The sequence below is a fragment of the Canis lupus genome, chromosome 19 (genome assembly GCF_048164855.1).
Source record: "Canis lupus baileyi chromosome 19, mCanLup2.hap1, whole genome shotgun sequence".
NCBI lineage: Eukaryota > Metazoa > Chordata > Mammalia > Carnivora > Canidae > Canis > Canis lupus.
Genome location: NC_132856.1, coordinates 42024701 through 42045627, shown reverse-complemented (window position 1 = coordinate 42045627; position 20927 = coordinate 42024701). Strand labels below are relative to the sequence as shown.

General features: G+C 45.2%; 1 protein-coding gene and 1 long non-coding RNA gene across 8 annotated transcripts in view; one reads left to right on the top strand and one right to left on the bottom strand.

Annotated features, from left to right (window-relative positions):
* The window catches only part of IP6K2 (inositol hexakisphosphate kinase 2), a 34418-nt gene extending 27204 nt beyond the window's left edge, over window positions 1-7214 (bottom strand). The window contains exon 1 of one of the 7 annotated variants that reach the window (XM_072786307.1): window positions 7060-7214. The gene's annotated coding sequence lies outside the window, so the exon portion shown is untranslated. Of the gene's footprint in view, window positions 1-7019 lie in introns of all 7 variants that reach the window. The other 6 variants (XM_072786311.1, XM_072786308.1, XM_072786310.1 and 3 more) reach the window with 6 other exon arrangements.
* A 100-nt stretch (window positions 7215-7314) lies between these two features.
* Window positions 7315-18318, top strand: LOC140610349 (uncharacterized). The gene is made up of 5 exons (XR_012012040.1): window positions 7315-7604; window positions 7900-7974; window positions 16273-16411; window positions 16961-17062; window positions 17185-18318. It is a non-coding gene; the product is annotated as an uncharacterized lncRNA (long non-coding RNA).
* Window positions 18319-20927: the final 2609 nt, after the last annotated feature.

Genomic DNA, 20927 nt, shown 5'->3' with positions numbered 1-20927 from the left:
GTAAAAAGCATAGCTTCTAAAGGAATACATTGTTTTAGATAATAATTGTGTACATGCAATTAAAAATAGTATTATAAAAAATAAAAAATAAAAATAATAAAAATAAAAATAGTATTATAGGAAAGTCAACTTCCAAGTACATCTCTTTAAGTTTATGTAATACACTTTTGAGTTGTATAAAAAAATTCATTTAAATCTCCCTGGCAAATTGGGGCCTACCTTATCTTGGGGTATACCTGGTGCTTAGCCTTCTCTTCATGCCTGTCTTCATCTGTAAACTAGGCACAGTACAGTTTACAAAGGTGCTCTGAGGGGATCGTGTCCCATGTTGGGCTCCCTGCAGGGAGCCTGCCTCTCCCTCTGCCTGTGTCTCTGCCTCTCTGTGTCTCTCATTAATAAATAAATAAAATCTTAAAAAAAAAAAAAAAAACAAAACCCAAAAAACAAAGGTGCTCTGAGGTGGGAAAGAGTAAAACATCTAGCCTCCGGCTTGGCTTGCATGCAATGTACTCTTCAAACACAGGCTGTCCTCTGCCCCTTACTGCCCTGCAGTTCTTCCAAAGAGTCTACTGGGAGAGGCCACAAGAGGGACCAGACAGTATGGCCTCTGGAAGGAGAGTGAAGAAAGGAGGCTTTAACACCAGGCAGAGGAATGGAGTGCCACGGGACATCCTGCCTAGCCTTTAAAGAAACAGGTTTTTAAACTAGTTACAAGCGTGATAAAATGACCACCATTATTGGTCAGCCATTATTGGCTCCTCTCCTCCCATTATTGGGAGCCTCTTCAGTTTGCAGATTTTCTTCCATATGCTTTTCTATTTACATAAACAGGATCAGGCTGTATGTGTTGTTTTGCTTTTCTCCCCCCAGTAAAACCAGCTTTATTTTTCTCACCTTTTTAAAAAATTGTGATGAAATATACACAACATAAAAGTTACCTTTTTAAACTATTCTGGGGTGTACAGTTCAGTGGCACTAAGTACATTCACAATACTGTGCAACAATTGGGACACCTGGGTGGCTCAGTGGTTTAGCGTCTGCCTTTGGCCCAGGGCTTGATCCTGGAGTCGTGGGATCGAGTCCTACATTGGGCTCCCTGCATGGAGCCTGCTTCTTTCTCTGTCTCTCTCAGAATAAATAAATAAAATCTTAAAAAAAAAAAAAACTGTACAACAATTACCACCACCCATCTCCACCACTTTTTCATCCTCCCAAACTCAAATTCTGTACTCATTAAACAATAACTGCCCAGTCTCCCTACCCCCAAGCCCCTGGCAACCACCATTCAACTTTCTACCTCTATGAATCATAGTACCTTGGTTTTTCATACAAGTAGGATCATTCAATATTTGTCTGTTTTGCCACTTACCCCCACTAAACTATATGCCTTAGCCATACCTCTGTACAGATTTCCTTTCAAGGGCAGCATGTTATTCACATAATCCTAATGTATTATTCTTTTAAAAGATTTTATTTATTTATTCATGAGAGACACAGGCAGAGGGAGAAGCAGGCTCCATGCAGGGAACCCAACGTGGGCCTTGATCCCAGGTCTCTAGGATCATGCCCTGGGCCAAAGGCGGCGCTAAACCGTTGAGCCACCCGGGCTGCCCGTTTCCTAATGTTATTTTTTAACTTCACTATTGACGCTATTTTATTACAATAATAATGCAATGAGTGTCTTTGTAGTGGTCTTTGTACTCTTGAGGAAGAATTTCTGTAGGAAAATTCCTAGAAGTAGAATTGCTGGGACAGAGGATAGAGGTTGCACCCACTGTTTCACTCTTCCCTGTAATGTCTGTGAGCCACCAAGGATTGTGGGGCAGGGTGGTGACATTTTCCCTAGGGAAAATTAACCAGGCAGCCTGGATGGCTCAGCGGGCTTAGCATCGCCTTCAGCCCAGAGCATGATCTTGGAGACCTGGGATCGAGTCCCGCGTCAGGCTCCCTGCGTGGAGCCTGCTTCTCCCTCTGCCTGTGTCTCTGCCTCTCTCTCTTCTCTGTATATTCTCATGAATACATAAATAAAATCTTAAAAAAAAAAAAAGAAAAGAAAAAGAAAAAAAAAAAAAGAAGAAAATTAACCAGGCAGAGAAAAGGGAAAACCTGGTTTCACAGACACCCAGCATGTCACTACTGCAATGGCATGGGTAGAAGGATAGTGTCAGCAAGAACCAGCATTTATTGAGGTCTTCTGTCTACATTTTTACTTAAGGAGCAAACAAAAAGATTCGATTCTTATACACATTAGAAGCACATGTGAAGGGGATGCCTGGGTGGCTCCACGGTTTGGCGCCTGCCTTTGGCCGAGGGCGAGATCCTGGAATCCCGGGATGGAGTACCACATCAGGCTCCTGGCATGGAGCCTGCTTCTCCTTCCTCCTGTGTCTCTGCCTCTCTCTCTCTCTCTCTCTCTCTCTGTCATAAATAAATAAATAAACAAATAAATATTTTTTTAAAAAAGAAGCACATGTGAAAAGGGAGGTTTGAGAGAAGAAAAAATTTTAAACTTAAGAAAAACTGCTAGTGCTTAGAAAGCTCTTAAGCTACTCCATTACATTTTATACCATAAAAATGTTTTGTTCCAGGTAACTGTGGGCTCATGAATTTAGTTATCTGGTTATTTGAAGATTTTAAAACCAAAGGTGAAAAGGCGGCAGTAATACTGCCTTCACAGTCCTGAGTTTGCAGAAGGAAGGAGATGATAGCAGGAGTACCCCTAACAGCTGCAACCTCTAGGAGACCATCAGGATCAAGACCAAGCTGATCTCTTCAGCCTCTTCCAGAATGAGCTTCCTTCTCTCATGGGTCTCTCCTACTTCATCCCTGGGGTGGGAAGTGGGAAAGAGTCCTGACAGCTCTTAGGCTGAGACCCCCTTCTCTAGACACCTGTCCCACCTAGAATGACCTCCCCACATTCAGTGGCACACTCAGGAGGGCACAAATTCTCCTCCCTTCTCCAACGTACCCAGAGAGCCTGGTGCCCAACTTCCACAGGGGAATTAAGGGAGGAAGGGGGGTAAGAGTAGAGAAACGGGATTTAGTAGATGGCCAGGTGTATCACACTGTTCTTAATCCTTCTGGGGGTTACTGACCCCCTGGAGAATCTGAGACATCTGTGGGCCTCTATCCTAAAAAATGCACAACTCTCACTGCACTCTACATACAGACTGGAGTGTGCATACCCATGGACCCTATCTTCAGAACCCAATACGGGGAATCAAATTAGAGGGATGAGTCAGATATTGAGCCTTCCCACGTCATAACAAAATGTTTGGTTCATGAAGTCAGAAACCACTCAGAAGACACGGAGTTGAGCTGCAGACTCTTAACATATAAGGGGATGGTCAAGCACTCAAGAAATATTCAGCAGACTGGGATCCCTGGGTGGCGCAGCGGTTTAGCGCCTGCCTTTAGCCCAGGGCGCGATCCTGGAGACCCAGGATCGAATCCCACGTCGGGCTCCCGGTGCATGGAGCCTGCTTCTCCCTCTGCCTGTCTCTGCCTCTCTCTCTCCCTCTATCATAAATAAATAAAAAAATTTAAAAAAAAAGAAATATTCAGCAGATAGTTGGGAGCAATGGAATTGAAGCTTGAGTGAACTTACCTGAAAACAAGAGTTGGAGATTACCTACAAAAGGAAGACAGAAGGCACTCTAAGAGTAATGTGCAAAGAACACGGAGTCAGGGCCCCCAGAGGTGTGAACTGCCTCACAGGCTGCAAGGTCAGCACAAGAGAGGGAGGTCTATAAAAAGACAAAGAGGTAGAACATCTACATCCTCCTAGAAGCCATGGGTAAGAATCTCCTCCTAGTTTCACACTGAAAATCTAGGGCTCATACCCTTTGGACTACATGACACAGAGGGAGGAGAATCTTGTACTGTGTGGCACTTCATGTCCCTGACAGCCTTTAGAGAGTCATGATTTGGGGCTCAGTTTTGAGTGAGCGTTTTTTTTTTTTTTTTTTTTTTTTTAAGATTTTATTTATTTATTCATGAGAGACACAAAGAGAGAGGCAGAGACAGAGACATGGGCAGAGGAGAAGCAGCCTCCATGCAAGGAGCCTGATGTGAGTCTCGATCCCAGGACTCCGGGACAATGCCCTGGGCCAAAGGCACACGCTCAACTGCTGAGCCACCTAGGCATCCCTTGAGTGAGCCCTGGCAAAGCTTTCACAACTTCTTCACTGAAAAGATATACAGGAGCGACCTCCTTCAATCCAGTCATCATAGTCAAAAGGTCTCAAGTAAAGGAAATGATCAGCAAAAGCCAGCATATGGGATCCTAAAGATAAATGACAGTTGCTGCAACAAAACTACAAGAAAAATAGAATGAGCATATATAAATTTAAGAAAAAGAGATACCTCAATCAAATGCAATGTGCAGACTACTTATTTGGATTCTGATATGAACCAATCAACTGTAAAAATATTATTGGAGAGACGCCTGGGTGGCTCAGCAGGTGAGCGCCTGCCTTGGGACCAGGGTGTGATCCTGAAGTCCGGGGACTGAGTCCCACATCGGGCTCCCTACATGGAGCCTGCTTCTCTGTCTGCCCCCCTCCCTCTCTCTCTGTGTCTCTCATGAATAAATAAAATCTTTAAAAAAAAATTATTTGAAAATCAGAGACATTTGACCATAACCAAATGTTTAGGTGGGGAAAAAAGGTATTATCATTGTTTGGTTTTTTTTTTTTTTTAAGATTTTATTTATTTATTCATGAGAGACACAAAGAGGAGGCAGAGACGTGCAGAGGAAGAGCAGGCTTCCCGAGGGAAGCTGGATGTAGGACTCAATTCTGGGACCCCAGCATCATGCCCTGAGCCACAGGCAGATGTTCAACTGCTGAGCCACCCAGGCGTCCCTCATCATTGGTTTTTAGGCAGAATAATGGTATTGTAGATACCCTGGGCAGCTTCTTATCTCTTAGAGATACGCAATGAAATACTGATGGAAAAACTACATCCTGGGACTATGCCACCTAAAAAGATTCAGGTTTTGTTTTTAAGATGGGGGAGACAGGCAGTGAGATGAAACAAGATCAACTAAGAGTTTATAACTCCAACTGGTGATGGATGACAGACCTAAACCAACTGTTCACCAGTTTAAGAGACTGTCTTTTCCTTCAAACTCTGAGGTGGATTGCAAATCCAATTTTGGGGGGGAAAAGGACTTTTTATTTTGTTACCAGAATATATTGCAAAATATAATACTACTTGTTACTTTTATTACTCAGTATTCACACAGGCAAAAATATAATTATTTAAAAAACAAAAACATGCTTTAAAATGTAATCACACAAGAGAAATCATCTGCTTACCTTCCACTGTACAAAAACATGTTCAATTTGTTAGGGCGATTACTCACTAGGTAAAATAACCACTTAAAAGGAAAATTCTTCCCCAGAGCATCCTCTTTATGAACTAAACAATGGAAAATTTTCACCTCAGCAAGCTGGCCTTGGAGGCTCAGGCTCAACCCTGTTGCCTAGATACCAGTGACATCTCCAGTGCTTACAGAAGGCTCTGGCACCTCTCTGCAAGGGAGCCTGGCTAAGGTTCATCAGTCAGCAGTTGCTCCTTCCTTCCACATTCCACTGCTATGACAGACACAGGGATGGTATATGGTGTACTGGTCTGCCATCTGCGAAGCCCCAAAGCACAAAAGAACTCTATTCCATCTGCAAAAGTGGTTTTTACAATTCTATCAACTCTGGTGCTGGTTCTTATGTACTTGATTTCTAACAATTCCTGTGAATTCTAGTCTAAAGTCACAAAGCAAATAAATCAGTTGGAATAAGAGTGAACAGTTCAACTGAAAAGTTACTAAGATCAACTGGCTTTTTACGTCAAATATGATAAAGTATCCATTTCACCAGCTTCTAATTCTGATGGTGGCTTAAGTTAAAAGAATAACACCACCCCCCTGAAACTTCTTTTTAAAAACTTAACACCAGGCTACAGGATGCAATTATACAAAACTCACAGCAGCAACACATGTAAATAAGCACCTGAGTTTGCTTAAAATGTAACCCTGCTTAAAATGCAAATACTGCAAACATTTTAAATACTAGAATTCATCAAAATTACTGTAATCATGGTGCTTTATTAAAAAAAAATCACAAAACTGGTGAACTGCAACATTTTCGTTACCGCTTTTCAAAAGTTTCGACAACTATTCTTTCCAAAGACTTTATTCTTGTTTTATGTACCTTTAACTACCAAAATGTTTCATTCCAAGCTGTAACTAGTTCTATTTCCCTGGGATTTAAGAGCACTAGGCTTGACTGTTTTCTACATTCTGTTTTCACAACACTTGAGGGCTCTTTTTTTCTGCAAGTGCAGCTTTCTGGACGTAGGAAACCGAAGGATACAAATCATTAGATAGGAGGCAAAAGCAGTCTTGAAGCAAAAGAGAAAGAAATGAAAGCTCCACCCGCGGTGAAGCTTACCACTATTAGAGAAGACATCCTGTGATCCATTTTAGGACTTTTTTGGAGAAGATGATGTGCAGATTTCCTCACCAGCGACCCGCTGACAGGCCCAACTGGCATTCAACGCTCAAAATGGCTGCACATCTGCCAGCCCCAGGTAGGCAGCACCTGAGGCGGTGGGCTGGCTCCTCCACTCAAAGACTCGAGGAGAACCCCCCCGCAGTAACCCGGGGGCCCATGGGAAGCAATGACACAGATCTTTCCCCCACGAAGACCTGGAGGAAACCTTCCCAGAGAGATCCTGCGCCGCCAAAACACCCGGGAGACCCCCTCGATGACCAGAGAAGATTCTGCCCCTCAAAATCCGGGACGATATTCTCCACCCACCCCATCCCCGCCCCCAGTAACCTGAGGAAATAATGCCTTTCTCAAATGACCGGGGGATATCCGGCCCCACGAAGACCCAGGGACATCTCCCCGCCCCCAGGACCGCGAGAGAGCCCCACCCCAAATAACACGGGGACACCCCTCATGACCAGAGACCGCGCCTGCGAACGGCCTGGAGACCCCCTCTCCCAAATGTACCTGGGCGGCAGAGCCACAGGCTGCACAAGGCGGGGATTACCTGCGGCCTCAGCCCGTCCCGCGGCGCTTCCGTCCTATTGTTTCTCTCCCATCAAGATGGCGGCGGCCGCGTCGAGCCCCGCCCCCCGCGCCTCGCTCCCGGAGCCCCCTCGCTATTGGCTCGCCCCGGGAGCCCGGCTCGCGGACTGGGCAGCGCGAAAAGCGCTGTTGCTAGGGCGCCGGGATCCAGGCAGCGGCTTCCGGGAGGGGCGGGGCACGGGGCGGGGCACGGGGCGGGGCCAGAGATGCTGCGGGCCTCGCTGGCCTTCCAAGGGGCAGGATGGCCAGGCAGGTTAGGTGGGTGGTTGGGTGGACAGATGGGCTTTGGGTTTGTGGGTGCAATGACGGATCCCTGGGTGAACGCATGGCTCAACCACTAGTCCCATTTTTCCAGAGTCCGGGGTGGGGTTCCCGGAGTGTGGACTTTTCAAGGTTAACATTGAGACAGTCTGCAGCAAACTGGGAATTTCGTCACCCTAGCAGATGGATGGACAGAGGACTAGATGTGGATGGATGGAAAGATGGACAAAAGAGGGACTGTAGACGGTGAGTAAAGGAATGGTTATATGCACAGGTGGATAGATGACTAGATAGAGAGGGGTGGACGCAGGAATGGCTGTAGGGTCCTCTGGGGACTGGTGGATGACCCCGTGCCCACCCTAGGTCATACCAACCTCCACACTGCAGGGCTTGTCTGAAGCGCATTTGCCTTGGGTCCTATGGGTTGGCCAGAAGGGCTCCCACCTGAGTGGATGTCAGTGTGGCTGGGAAACTCGAGGGAGGAGGGAGATGGTACTGAAGTGGGCAGAGCCTCCTACCTGATCTCTGTTCTCTCTGTAAGGGAGGCCCACGTTGCTGCATGAGCACTGGGGGTGGCAGAGGTGTGGACACATGCATATGCTTATTCACTCAACAGGTATTTGAGACCCACTTTCTGTGCTGGAAATATAGCAGTGAACAAAAACAGTTTAAAAAAATATATATGGGGTCTGCTTTTACGGGAATGGGCAGGAAAGACTTCCTGTGACCAGCTGGCCTCTCCTCTCCTGTGTGTTTCAGGGCTCCTCATGCTTTCTTCTCACCTCACTGGTTCCTCCTCTTTGCTTCCTCTCTCTATTATTTCTCTCATAACTTATCCAGGTTCGTGGCTTCAAATTCCACCTACACATCCATCACTCCCAAAGGTGTATGTCCAGTCCAGATCCTACCTGAGTGCCAGACTCAATGCCCAGCTGTAAACTAGGCATCTGTACTGACTTCCGCTTGGCATCTCAAACTCACTTTGTGCCACCCTAGCTCTGGCTCGTCCTCCAAATGCACTCTACCTCTCCTCCCCCAGCTCAAAGGGATGGCTGCTTAGTCTTTTCTACTGCTCAGACTAAACACCTCTTGACTACTTTCCCACTTACATTTAAGAAGTCCTATTCCTGGGCAGCCCCAGTGGCCCAGCAGTTTAGCACTGCCTTCAGCCCGGGATGTGATCCTGGAGACCCGGGATTGAGTCCCACGTCTGCTTCTCTCTCTCTCTCTCTCTCTCTCTCTCTCTCTCTCTCTGTGTCATGCATAAAATAATAAATAAAAAAATTTTAAAAAGAAGTCCTATTCCTTCCACTGCATCATCTACACGGAATGAGAGCACTTCTTGCCAGGTCCATAGTTTCCACCCAGTCCAAGCCACCACTGTCTCCCTAGGGCAATGTCACAGTCAACTTCCAATCTCCTGCTGCTGCCCTTGCCACCTTTAGTGCATTCTCTACACATTAGCCTGTGAATACATAAATCAGAATCGCTCCTGCCCTTCTCAGAACCCTGCAGTAACCCCTCCCCAAGAAAAACTCAAAGCTCGCAGGAACCTTATGATTCCCCATTACCTCTCTGACTGCATCTCCTTTCTTTATCTCCAGCCCCACTGCTCAGCAGCCCAAAGTTGCTTATATATCACACCTCATGCACTCTCCTATCCCAGGGGCTGGGCTCTGGTTTCCATACCTTGAATGCACTTTCCATAAATTTTCCCAGGACTGTCCCCTAATACCCTCAAAGCCCTTCATTTCAGACTGCAGCTTGCACCTTTCAACCAGCACATGGGATCACTTTTATCCCTTTTCCCTGCTCTACTTTTTTCTATAGCAGTTACCTTTGTTATGGAGGCATTTATTTTTTTTAAGATTTTATTTATTTATTCATGAGACACAGAGATAGAGAGGCAGAGGCATAGGCAGAGGGAGAAGCAGGCTCTCTGTGGGGAGCCCGATGTGGGACTCGATCCCAGGACCCCTGGATCACTACCTGAGCCAAAGGCAGTTGCTCAATCACTGAACCACCCAGGTGCCCTATGGAGGCATTTATTATTCTTATATGGCATTGCCTGGCTTTCTCCACTAGAATAAGAGCCCTGTGAGGTGAGAATCTCTCTGTTTTAGTCACGGATATAGCCTGAGCACCTCAAATACCAAGTAAGCTCCAGAAATACTTGTTGGCTGACTTGAATAAGATGGATGCCATGGGATTTTAAGTGATAAGTGGTATGGAAAAAAATTTCAATGGGGCAGCAGAAGGTTGGAGCAGAATGAGAGTATCCCCGATCAAGGCTATTCCTGGGTCAGGCCCAAAGGCCCCATACCCATCAGGATTGCTAGGAAGCCCAACCCAGCTTCTGCTCCTATTCCCTGCTATAGCCACAGAATAAAAAAGGGCCCAACAGGCACCGTTATTCAAGTCTTCACAGGCAAGCACTTTCCCACCTTCCTCTGCCCACTCACTCTCCCATTCCAATAATCTTGTGTGTGGGGTTGAGGCTGGACACGGCAGGGTTTCCCTGGGGAAGACATTAGTTCACTCTTAGATTTCTTCCATAAGTGCTGACCTGTGCCTGACACTGGGTACATAGCAAGAATGGACACAGCAAGAATTTGAATGATTGTTACAGAATCCTTGCCCCATAGTGAGGAGTATGGGGAAATAAAGGATGAATACAACAGTAAAACACAACAAAACAGAACAAAAAAACAGCTTAAGGGGCAAGTGGGTAACTCAGTCAGTTAAGCATCTGCTTTCAACTCCGGTCATGATCTTAGGGTCCTGGGATCAAGCCCTGTGTCAGGCTCCCTGCTCAGTAGGGAGTCTGCTTCTCCCTCTTCCTCTGCCTCCACCTCCCCCACCCCCCACCCTGCTGCTTGTGCTCTCTCTCACTCTCTCTTAAATAAATAAATAAAATATTGTTTAAAAACTCTTAATTATGAGCAGTGTGAATAATGGAGAAAGGGAACCAAAGTGATATGCAGAGTATGGTGCTTACATCCAAGGCAGCAGAAAAGGTAAAATCTGAGAAGGGGACATCTGAGCTAACATGAACCTAAATCTGAGCTTACATCAGCCCACTTTTGGGCTGAGCAGGGAAAGATCTAAGAAAAGTCAGTCCTGGAAGGAAGCATAGCAAGGACAAAAACCCCAAGGACAGAACAAGTTTGGTATATTGGAGGAATATGAAGAAGGTGCTTGGGTCTAATGGAAGAAATCATTCAGAGCTAAATGGAAAGCTCAAAGGCATGAAGGAAAAACTGGAGATCTGGAGGCCAAATCCAGGAATCCTGTTGTGCAAATAGGAGTTCCAGAAGGAGAAACAGGGATGGATGAAATAGAGGCATGAACCAAGTGAATTACAGTAGAAAACTTCTCTGACATGAAGAAAAAGCTGTGCCTGTAGATGGGAGGTACTGACCTCTTTCCCAGGCAGTATGGAAGGGAAAGACAATAGTAAATTCTTAAGTAGTAAATGCTTAACCTCCAATGAGAAAGAGAACATTGTACAAACTCCAGATAGATAGAACAAGTTACCTACCAAGGAGGAAGGGCCAACTAGCTTTATTTTTTTTTTATTTTTTAAAGATTTTATTTATTTATTCATAGAGACAGAGAGGGGGAGAGAGAGAGGCAGAGACACAGGCAGAGGGAGAAGCAGGCATCATACAGAGAGCCTGATGTGGGACTCAATCCAGGGTCTCCAGGATCACGCCCTGGGCTGCAGGCGGCGCTAAACTGCTGCGCCACCACCCGGGCTGCCCCCAACTAGCTTTAAACTGTCCCCCATAACATAGGTAAATTATCTGTTATCTATACCTAGTGAAGGGTCAGTCCTCATGCCTGGAGGGGGAAGGTAGCCATTAATGGAATGGAAAAAAGTAGTAGAATTTCCAAATTACCAAGGGAAAAAATAAAATGAATGACAGCTTTAAAGAGAGAAAAGAGGAAAGCAGCATGTAGTTGGTAATTTCATGTAGTTCAATTGAATAAAAAGATAAAATCACAAAGTATAAAATAACAAACATAAAGGAATTATGGAATGAGCAAACATCTTTGTCACACTAAATAACTAATTAAGGATACACTGGATCCCCCCATTAAAGACAGAGACTGGGTTAGAAAAACAAAAACCAGACCTATACTGGTTATAATAAAGATACTTGAAACCACAAGAAAAGATTGAAAATAAAGGAGTTGGCAGAAAGAAAGATTAGGCCTGCACAAAGTAGAAGATAGCAGGAATAGCTACATGACACCAGAGAAGGTAAGATTTAAGGTGATATGCATTGAGAAAAATAGAGAGGCACATTATTTAACAAAGGCACAGTTTATGAAAAAAATATAAAAGGTAAAATATTCATAACCATAACATACACCAGATACTAAAACTACTTTTTTTTAAATCGGAAATTAGACAGGATTGGTATTAACACTATTATCATTACACAATGCTTTAGAGTTCTAGCAAATAAAGAAAATACAATGTTATAAATATTGAAAAGACAGAGATTGCACAATCTTTTTAGTTAATGTCATGATTGGAAATCTAGAAAATCCAAAGGGCTTTCTTGAAAACTACAATTATTTTTTTTAAGATTTTATTTATTTATTTGAGAGAGAGAGAGATAGCAAGAGAGAGCATGAGTAGGGGCAGGGGAGAGGAAAAAACACTCCTCCAAGCATAGAGTCTGAAGGGGGGCCCAACCCCAGGACCCTGAGATCATGACCCAAGCCAAAGGCAGACACTTAGGCTACTGAACCACCCAGGCACCCCTTGAAAACTACAGTTAATAAGAGAAACTGTTAAGGTGATAAATACAAGAAAAATATATCGAAGATTCACTACAGGGGCGCCTGAATGGCACAGTTGGTTAAGCATCCAACTTTTTTTTTTTTTTTTAAGATTTTACTTATTTATGAGAATACACAGAGAGGAGAGAGAGAAAGAGGCAGAGACACAGGCAGAGGGAGAAGCAGGCTCCCTACAGGGAGCCCTTCATGGGACTGGATCCCGGGTCTCCAGGATCACACCCAGGACTGAAGGCGGCGCTAAACTGCTGAGCCACCCCGGCTGCCCAAGCATCCAACTCTTAATTTCAGTTCAGGTCGTGATCTCAGGGTCATGAGATCGAGCTCCTCATCAGGCTCTGCACTGGGCATGGAGCCTACTTAAAAAAAATTTTTTTTAATTTGCTATAAATAAGCCCCTAGAAATCAATAAAGTTGAGAAAAATATTCAATTAACAATAACAGAACTATAAAATACTTAGGAATAATTTATTATGAAAGGTATAGGAATTGTACTTGGTGGGAAATTTCCTATAGGAAATCACACTAGGAATCTGAGAGGTCAGGGAATGGGGTCAGGATTCATTCATCACTTGAGACTGGACACTTGCCACTGGATAAAATCTGGATTTATTAGCAAAGACGAAGGAGATAAAGGACTGTGAGGCAACCAACAGAACCTCAAAACATGAAAAAAATGGTCCCCTTCATCAGAAGGCAAGGAATGTGAGTCAGAGTAAAAATGTAACAATGACAAAACTATGGAGAGAATAAAAAGATCAGTGGTTGCCAGGGATTTGAAGGAGAGAGAGAGATGAATAGGTGGAACACGGGATTTTTTAGTGCAGTGAAACCCTTCTGTATAATACTATAATGGTGGATACATTTCATTATACATTTGTCAAAACCCATAGAATGTACAACAAAAAGAATGAACTCTATGTAAACTCTGGACTTTGGTTGCTAATGGGTCAACATTGGTTCATTGATTGTAACAAATATACCACACTGATAGGGGATGCTGATGGGGAGGGAAGCTGTGTCTTGGGCCAGGGAGGGGGGGATATGGGAACTCTCTGTACTTTCCCTCATTTTTGCTATGAACCTAAGGTCACTCTTTTTAAAAAACACTATTAATTTTTTAAAAAAGAAAAATGAGTTGTCACTTTATATTTAGTAGACTAGCAAAAATTAAAAAGGGTTGCACCAACTCTTCTTTCCAGTATGTAAGGAAAAGGATTCAGCCAAACGTTCTTGACAAAGGTGACTGGTTACAGCCTTTTTGGAAAGCAGTTTGGCAAACTCCAGTAGAATAAAAATGCATACACTTTTGGGCTCTATAATCCTAAACTTTGGATTCTCATTTACAGAAATAAAAGCACTAATGAGGGCACCTGGGTGGCTCAGTGGTTGAACAACTGCCTTTGGCTCAGGTCGTGATCCTGGGGTCCTGGGATTGAGTCTTACATCAGACTCTTACAGGGAGCCTGCTAACCCCTCTGTCTGTGTCTCTTCCTCTCTCTGTGTCTCTCATGAATAAATAAATAAAATCTTAAAAAAAAAAAAAAGAAATAAAACCATTGAGATGTAAGCTATATGGTTAGGGACATTTATTCCTACATTATGTGTAGTGGGAAAAAAATGCAAAGTGATGGCCCATCCATAAGATCATGATTAGAGACATTTTGGTACCTCTACACTGTTCTGGCTACTATGCTGTGTAAAAAACTACCTAATAGTGGCTAAAAACATTTATTTTGCTCACAAACCTGCCATTTAATCAAGATTCAGTGGCAACTGTTCTTTGCTACATCCCAGTCTGGGCAGCTTGAAAGCTGGGGCTGAAATCATCAGAAGATCCCTCACTTGAAGCATGTTTGATGGTGGCTATCAGCTCAGGCTTGAGCTGAGGCTGGAACACCCACATTGGCCTCCGTGTGCCCTGGGCTTCCTCACAACACGGTGGCTAGGTTCCAAGGATGACTGACCCAAGAGTGAGGAAGGCAGGTGGAAGCTGTATTGCCTTTCTAACCTAGACTCAGAAGTCACACTGTCATTTCTGTCTCATTCAATTCTTTAAAAGCAAAGTCACTAAAACCAGGATGTAGGTTCAAGAAGAGGGAAATTAGACTCCACCTTTTGTGGGAGGAGTATCATAAAGTTTGGGGACAGGTTTTATGTTACTATCAAAAAGAAGGAACTAGGCAGCCCAGGTGGCTCAGCAGTTTAGAGCTGCCTTCAGCCCAGGGTGTGATCCTGGAGACCCGGGTTTGAGTTCCACGTCAGGCTCCCTGCATGGAGCCTGCTTCTCCCTCTGCTTGTGTCTCTGCCTCTCTCTCTCTCTCTCTCTTTCTATATATATATATATATATATAATGTATATCATGAATAAATAAATAAAATCTTAAAAAAAAGGAGGAACTAGAATAAGTTGAGAACTTGCAAGAAGTTGAGGTGAGTGAGAAAGGAAAGATGCAGAAAAGTGTGTACAAAATGATCTCATGTATGCAATAAAGACAAACCATTCTGCGTAAATATACACTTGACACTCACAGGTTTGAACTCCACTTATTTGCATATTTTTCCATAAATACAGTACAGTATGTATTTTCTCTTATTTTCTTTCCTACTTTTGGTAAGAATACAGTATATAATACATATATCATACAAAACATGTTAATTGACTGTCTACGTTATTAGTAAGGTTTCTAATCAACAGCAGGGTATTACGTTTTTGAGGAGTCAAATATATTTTATTTATTTGAGAGAGAGCAGAGGGGGAAGGAGAGGGAGAAAATCTCAAGCAGACTCCCTGCTGAGTACAGAGCCCGACCAGGGGCTTGATCCCAAGACCCTGGGACATGACCTGGCTGAAACCAAGAATCAGACACTTAACCTACTGAGCCACACAGGCGCCTCAGAGAATATGTATCTTGTAAACATGGGTTTCCAGAGAGTGATGGTGATAGAAGATAGAGCCGGGGGTAAACAAAAGAGGAAAAGATAAAGACTGTGCTAAAACCCAGCAGTTAGGATAGGTTCTCCCTTATGACTTTAATTATAGGTGTTTATTATATCGCTGTATGAAGAAAGTGTATCTATCTATTTATTGTTGTTGTTGTTTTTATTTTTTTTAATTTTTTTTTTAATTTATTTGTGATAGTCACAGAGAGGGAGAGAGAGAATGAGGCAGAGACACAGGCAGAGGGAGAAGCAGGCTCTATGCACCGGGAGCCTGACGTGGGACTCGATCCCGGGTCTCCAGGATCGCGCCCTGGGCCAAAGGCAGGCGCCAAACTGCTGCGCCACCCAGGGATCCCGTTGTTGTTGTTTTTAAGTAAGCTCTACACCTGGGGCTTCAACTCCTGACATGGGGATCAAAAGTCACATGCTCCACCAACTGAGCCAGGCAGGTGCCCCAAGAAAGTAGTTTTTCAGAGAGGTATGTTTAGGTGGTAAGGATCAAGAAAATTAAGGTAATGACCACCTTACCTTAGAACTTGGGACAGAGCCGGGAAGAATGACTGGAGAGCCACAGAGGCACCCACTATAGATCACCAATGATGTCCTTCACCTGGGCTCTGTTTTATGAATGTTTGGCCTGTGAGAAATCATTAAGCAGAATGTCTTTGTTTTAGGCACCTTCCTATATACGTTATAGTCCACACTTCAAAAAAAATTTTAGGGCAGCTCTGGTGGCTCAGCGGTTTAGCGCCGCCTTCAGCCCAGGGCGTGATCCTGGAGACTCAGGATCGAGTCTCACGTCGGGCTCCCTGCATGGAGCCTGCTTCTCCCTCTGCCTGTGTCTCTGCCTCTCTCTGTGTGTCTCTCATGAATAAATAAATAAAATCTTAAATTAAAAAAAAATTTAAATAATAATAAAAAAACCAAAGCAAACTTGTAGAAGGTGCCCAGTGGGTGGAGTGAAGAGATGGGAGAGGAATCCCAACCCAGACCACTGGACAGTCAGCTCAGCGCACTGTCCCAGATGGAGGTATAAATCTAGAGTGAGTGGCGTGGAGGGAACCCAAGGCCACACTGCTTCTGACAATCTCCCAGGGTGGGAGTGGAGTGGAGTGGAGTCCTGGGACACCCCAACATTTAACTGTAGTTTGGGCTAAAGCTGACAGAGCTGAGAAGAAAATCAGGAGAACTAGATGTTCCTGAGAAGGTGGTCCTGAAGCAGGAGAGAAGAATCCACCATGGTGACTTCAGCTGGCTCCAAGGACCGAGGTGGTGGTGAGCTGTAGCCAGAAGATGAGGTGAGGAGGTGACTATAGGGAAGTCTCAAGGTTCTTGCCATGGAAGGAGAAGTGGGGCAGGATCTAAATGGGGACATGGGGAGCAGAGGAGCAGCCTAGGGCTTCTAGCCCATGTCTCTGTTTTCTCTAATAATGAGGTGAGCCCATGGCTGAGGGGGACAGAGGCACAAAAGAGTAGAGGATGGGCCAAGGGCCAGGCAGTGAGTATTGCAAGGGGCCTGGAGATAAAGGGTGGCAGTAGGTGCTGAGCAGGGACCTCTCCTCAGGGATATAAGTAGCCAGGGATCAGCCAGGGTGAAAGAGGTTGTCCAAAAGCGGAGGGAGTGAGAGTTGGACCAGGAGGTGGATGCAGCCTTTCTGTGCTGAAGATCCCAGTTGGGGAATCACTTGGTTCCTCCCACGAAGCCTTGGCTTAGGATCAAGGAAGGAAGGGCTCCTCTTTACCAGGGTCAGGGCCAGGGGTAGGGTCAGGAGGGAGTGCAATGGTAGTCCTGCCCTGGGGACAGTTAGCTATCAGAAACCTCTTCCCTGCCTGTTTCTTAAATCAAGCTGGCCATTCTTGCTCAACTCCACCCCCTGGGGCCTATGGATCCTAAGGATTGGATGCGCAGTTCTCAGTCCAGTCCAGAACATGATGTTCCCAAGGTACAGGTAGGACTCTGGTCCCCCACATCTCTACCCCCTCCCCTGTATCCATAGTTCTGGGAAGTGGGCCACATGGGGAGGGGCTGGCTGCAAGTCATTCCTGACTTTTGTTGTTGTTGCTTTTACAGAACAAAAGGCAGGAAAAACACCAAGAAAAGGATCCCTCAGGGCCGGGGTGGAGGCAGCTCTCAGCACATTGCCCTGGACACACACCACAATCAGAGCCCAGGACACTGAGTAATTCCCATTGTGCTGGAAGCCTCCCTGGTCTCAACAAGCCCCACTCTTTGTGTACCTTTGCCTGCACTTTGCAAACCTAGCCCCACACTAATTTCCAGGTGCAAAGCTAGCCTCCTGGAATATAAAACTAGCTTTAACCATTTATCAGGTATGAGAATAACTCACATAGGTTTTCAGTTGTGAGGCCAGTTTTCTGTCAGAGTGGGGTCTGCTTTTGCTGTGAGCCAGAGATGCCCAGCTTAAAGTGAGCACTACGGGAGAGACCCTAGCAGCCACTGACCCCAGCCTCCTTCTGTGGTTGGGCCTTGGCCCGCCCCCTGCAGGTGAAGGGCCAGCCTGGAATTCCACTGGGCCAACGCATGTGGGCAAAGCAATGGGCAGCAGAGTGGATGCCCTCCCATAAGCCTGTTTCCTTCTTTACAGAGGAGCAAGCCAAAGTACTGGAGGGTCTCCAACTCATTCTCGCCTCACCAGCCTCAGCCCAGAGCTGCCAGTCCCATGGAACCATCTTGAGTTCTGAGGTAGTGGCAGAGCCCTGAAGTGGGGACCTGAGGGTCCCATGCTTTCTGTTGCCCAGCTCTGTCCTGGCTAGGAAAGCACTCTGGCTTCCAGAGCTGCCAGGGCTGCAGCTGTCTGGGGGAACAGTCCCTTGTCTGGGGTCATAGGAGCCTGTGTGAGGCCTCATTTCTTATTCTGGGCATGGGGCTCTAGGATAGGATGCCAAGAATCCAAGTGGCTCCTGTGCTATTCCAGCTTGCTTGCCCCAAAGTTCTCTGCCCTGTCCTGCAGATCCAAGCCTCAGCTTCAGGTCTCCTACTCCTCCAGCTACCCAGGCTGGGCTTGCGGCATGCATGGGAGAGTGTGCTGTGGGTAAGCCTTCATGCCTAGGCCTTTCATTTTCAAAATGGAAATGTCCAGTTTAACTATGCTTGGATGTTATGCTGGAAAGTGCTGGTTTGCTTATCTGGTGGGTCTAGACTTTAGCTCTTCCTTTTTACCAGTTTAGTATAAAAAAACAACTGCACACCCCTGCCTCCTCATTCTGGGGGCTGGAGGACCTGGTCAGGAAGGAGATTGTTGGATCCTGGCTTTCAGCAGCACACACAGTGACTTTTGACCCTTAACTCAATACAATTCTGCAGAGGGAGGAAGTGGTGGGCCGATGGCCAAGAAGGCCATGGAGATTTGGCTAGTACTATTTCAACTGTGTTCCCCAAGACCTGACTGCCCAATGCCCATTCTTCTGCCTGTCAGGATGGAATGATTAGTGGGGTCAGGTCCTGCTGGCTTTCCTAGTGTCTGGGGTGGCTCCTTGGGCTTCACATTCCATCCTGGACAGCTTTCTGCTCTCTAGTCTGCAAATGGGCTGGGCACTGCTTGACTTTATGGACTTAAGGACAAGCCAGTTAACTGGTTTTATAGAAGAGAAAGAAGTGCTCATAGGATCAAGGCTTCTGGTTGGGAAAAAGCCAGAGAAAGGGGTAGAAATGTCATACAGAAGAGACCCTCTTTCAGAAAAGTTTGATTTTTAGCTTATGACATCACAAAATGCAACCTAGGCCCAAAAGTCATCTCTGGCCAAGTTTCATCATGATGTTTACAAGAGTAGGATGAAGGTGACAATTTCTGCGAAGTCCTTATTTGGAGGGAGTCTCCTCCAAATCTCACATCTAGTCTTTCTCCTTTAATGGTGTCTCAGATGCTGTGTAACCAGAATTGTGTGATGCAGGCTAGAGCAGTGAGGGACAATGCATGCTGTGTGTCCAAACCACTCACTTTATATGAAGAGGCAGCAGCAGCCCTTAAAGAAGAGCAGCATGACCAAGGGCAACGATAAGGCATTGGGAGCATGATCATCCATGAAATAAGAAACCGGGGCTGCTGTCTATGAGTCCAGAAACATGGAGGATAAGCTCCATCATCAATGGAAGAAAGGTCCAGGATGCCCTGGCAGACCTATCATTCTTTTTTTACAGAGGAGCCAATTTTTTAAAGATTTTATTTATTTATTCATGAGGAGACACACAGAGACACAGGCGGAGGGAGAAGCAGGCTCCATGCAGGAAGCCTGACGTGGAACTTGATCCCGGGACTCCAGGATCATGCCCTGGGCTGAAGGCAGTGCTAAACCGCTGAGCCACCTGGGCTGCCTAGACCTATCATTCTTGAGAATTCCTGGGGTTTATTTATTTAAAGATCTTACTGATTTATTTGAGAGTGTGAGAGAAAGAGAGCATGAGTAGGAGGTAGGGGTAGAGGAAGAGGGAGGAGCAGACTCCTCACTGAGCAGGGAGCCCAATGCGGGACTGGGTCCTGGAACCCTGGGATCATGACCTGAGTGAAGGCAGACACTTAACTAAGCCACCCAGACACCCAATTCCTGGGGTTTATTTATTTTTTAAGATTTTATTTATTTATTCATAACAGACACAGAGAGAGAGGCAGAGACACAGGCAGAGGGAGAAGCAGGCTCCATGCAGGGAGCCTGACGCGGGACTAGATCCCGGGACTCCAGGATCACGCCCTGGGGCTGAAAGCAGCCGTTCAACTGCTGAGCCACCCAGGCATCCCTCCTGGGGTTTAAACACAGTGTCAGGAATGTCCACGGCAGGTCATCAAAATTTGCTCAATCAATGAATAAGTGGAGTCAGACCTAATTTCTGACATTCTAATTCAGAACCTAGATAATACTCCTCTAAATTCACAAGTGAGGGATGCCTGGATGGCTCAGGGGTTAAGCTCTGCTTTCGGCTCAGGGAGTGAGCCTGGAGTTCAGGGATGGAGTCCCACATTGGACTTCCTAAGGGGAGCCTGCTTCTTCCTCTGCCTATGTCTCTGCCTCTCTCTGTGTGTCTCTCATGAATAAATAAAAATCTTAAAAAAAAAGATTTATAAAAATAAAAAATAAAAAAATAAATTCACAAGTGATTATTCAGTATGTTCTTGGTCAACACCCTGCATTCTATCTGCATATCCCCAAATAATCAGGTAACAGTATCTGTGCCATGATATGACGGGGCATTTGTCTACAGAGAGGATGGGTAAAGGAAGCCAAATTCATACTTGATGCCTTGTGAAACAAACACAGATTCCTTAATCACAGTGTAAGTAAACTGTTTTAATTGTTGTTACAAAATGGATGCACTAAGATCACTGAAGATTTATTCAGGTACCTTTGACAGGGCAAATTTAGAGCTTATGTTCGAACATACAAGAAAGCAAAATCCTCACGTGAGGACCTCTTCAAGGCTGAGACTGTGGACAATATGATCTTATTGTTGTCCTGGCACTTCTTAACTGTTCATAACAATACCACCACTAAAACCACAAAAGGCAAGCCATATTTCATTTTTGAAGCCTTGAAACAAGGCCAATTTGGCTTTTGGACAGCTCAACTCCCAGCTTCTTGAGCTCCGTGGGGATATTTCGTATGTTTACCTGCCACTTGACCCTTTTGTACTGTCAGGTCAAGGCAAGATCAAACTGGAACATGATTTTGTTGTAGAACAGCTTCTTTTGGTCAGTTGGAAAGAAATTGTAGGTATACTGGGTTATCACAGAATCATTGCTAGTTCTCGTTACAGCCATGTTACTGAGAAGGAAATGGTAGAAGTAATATTGTCAGACAAGA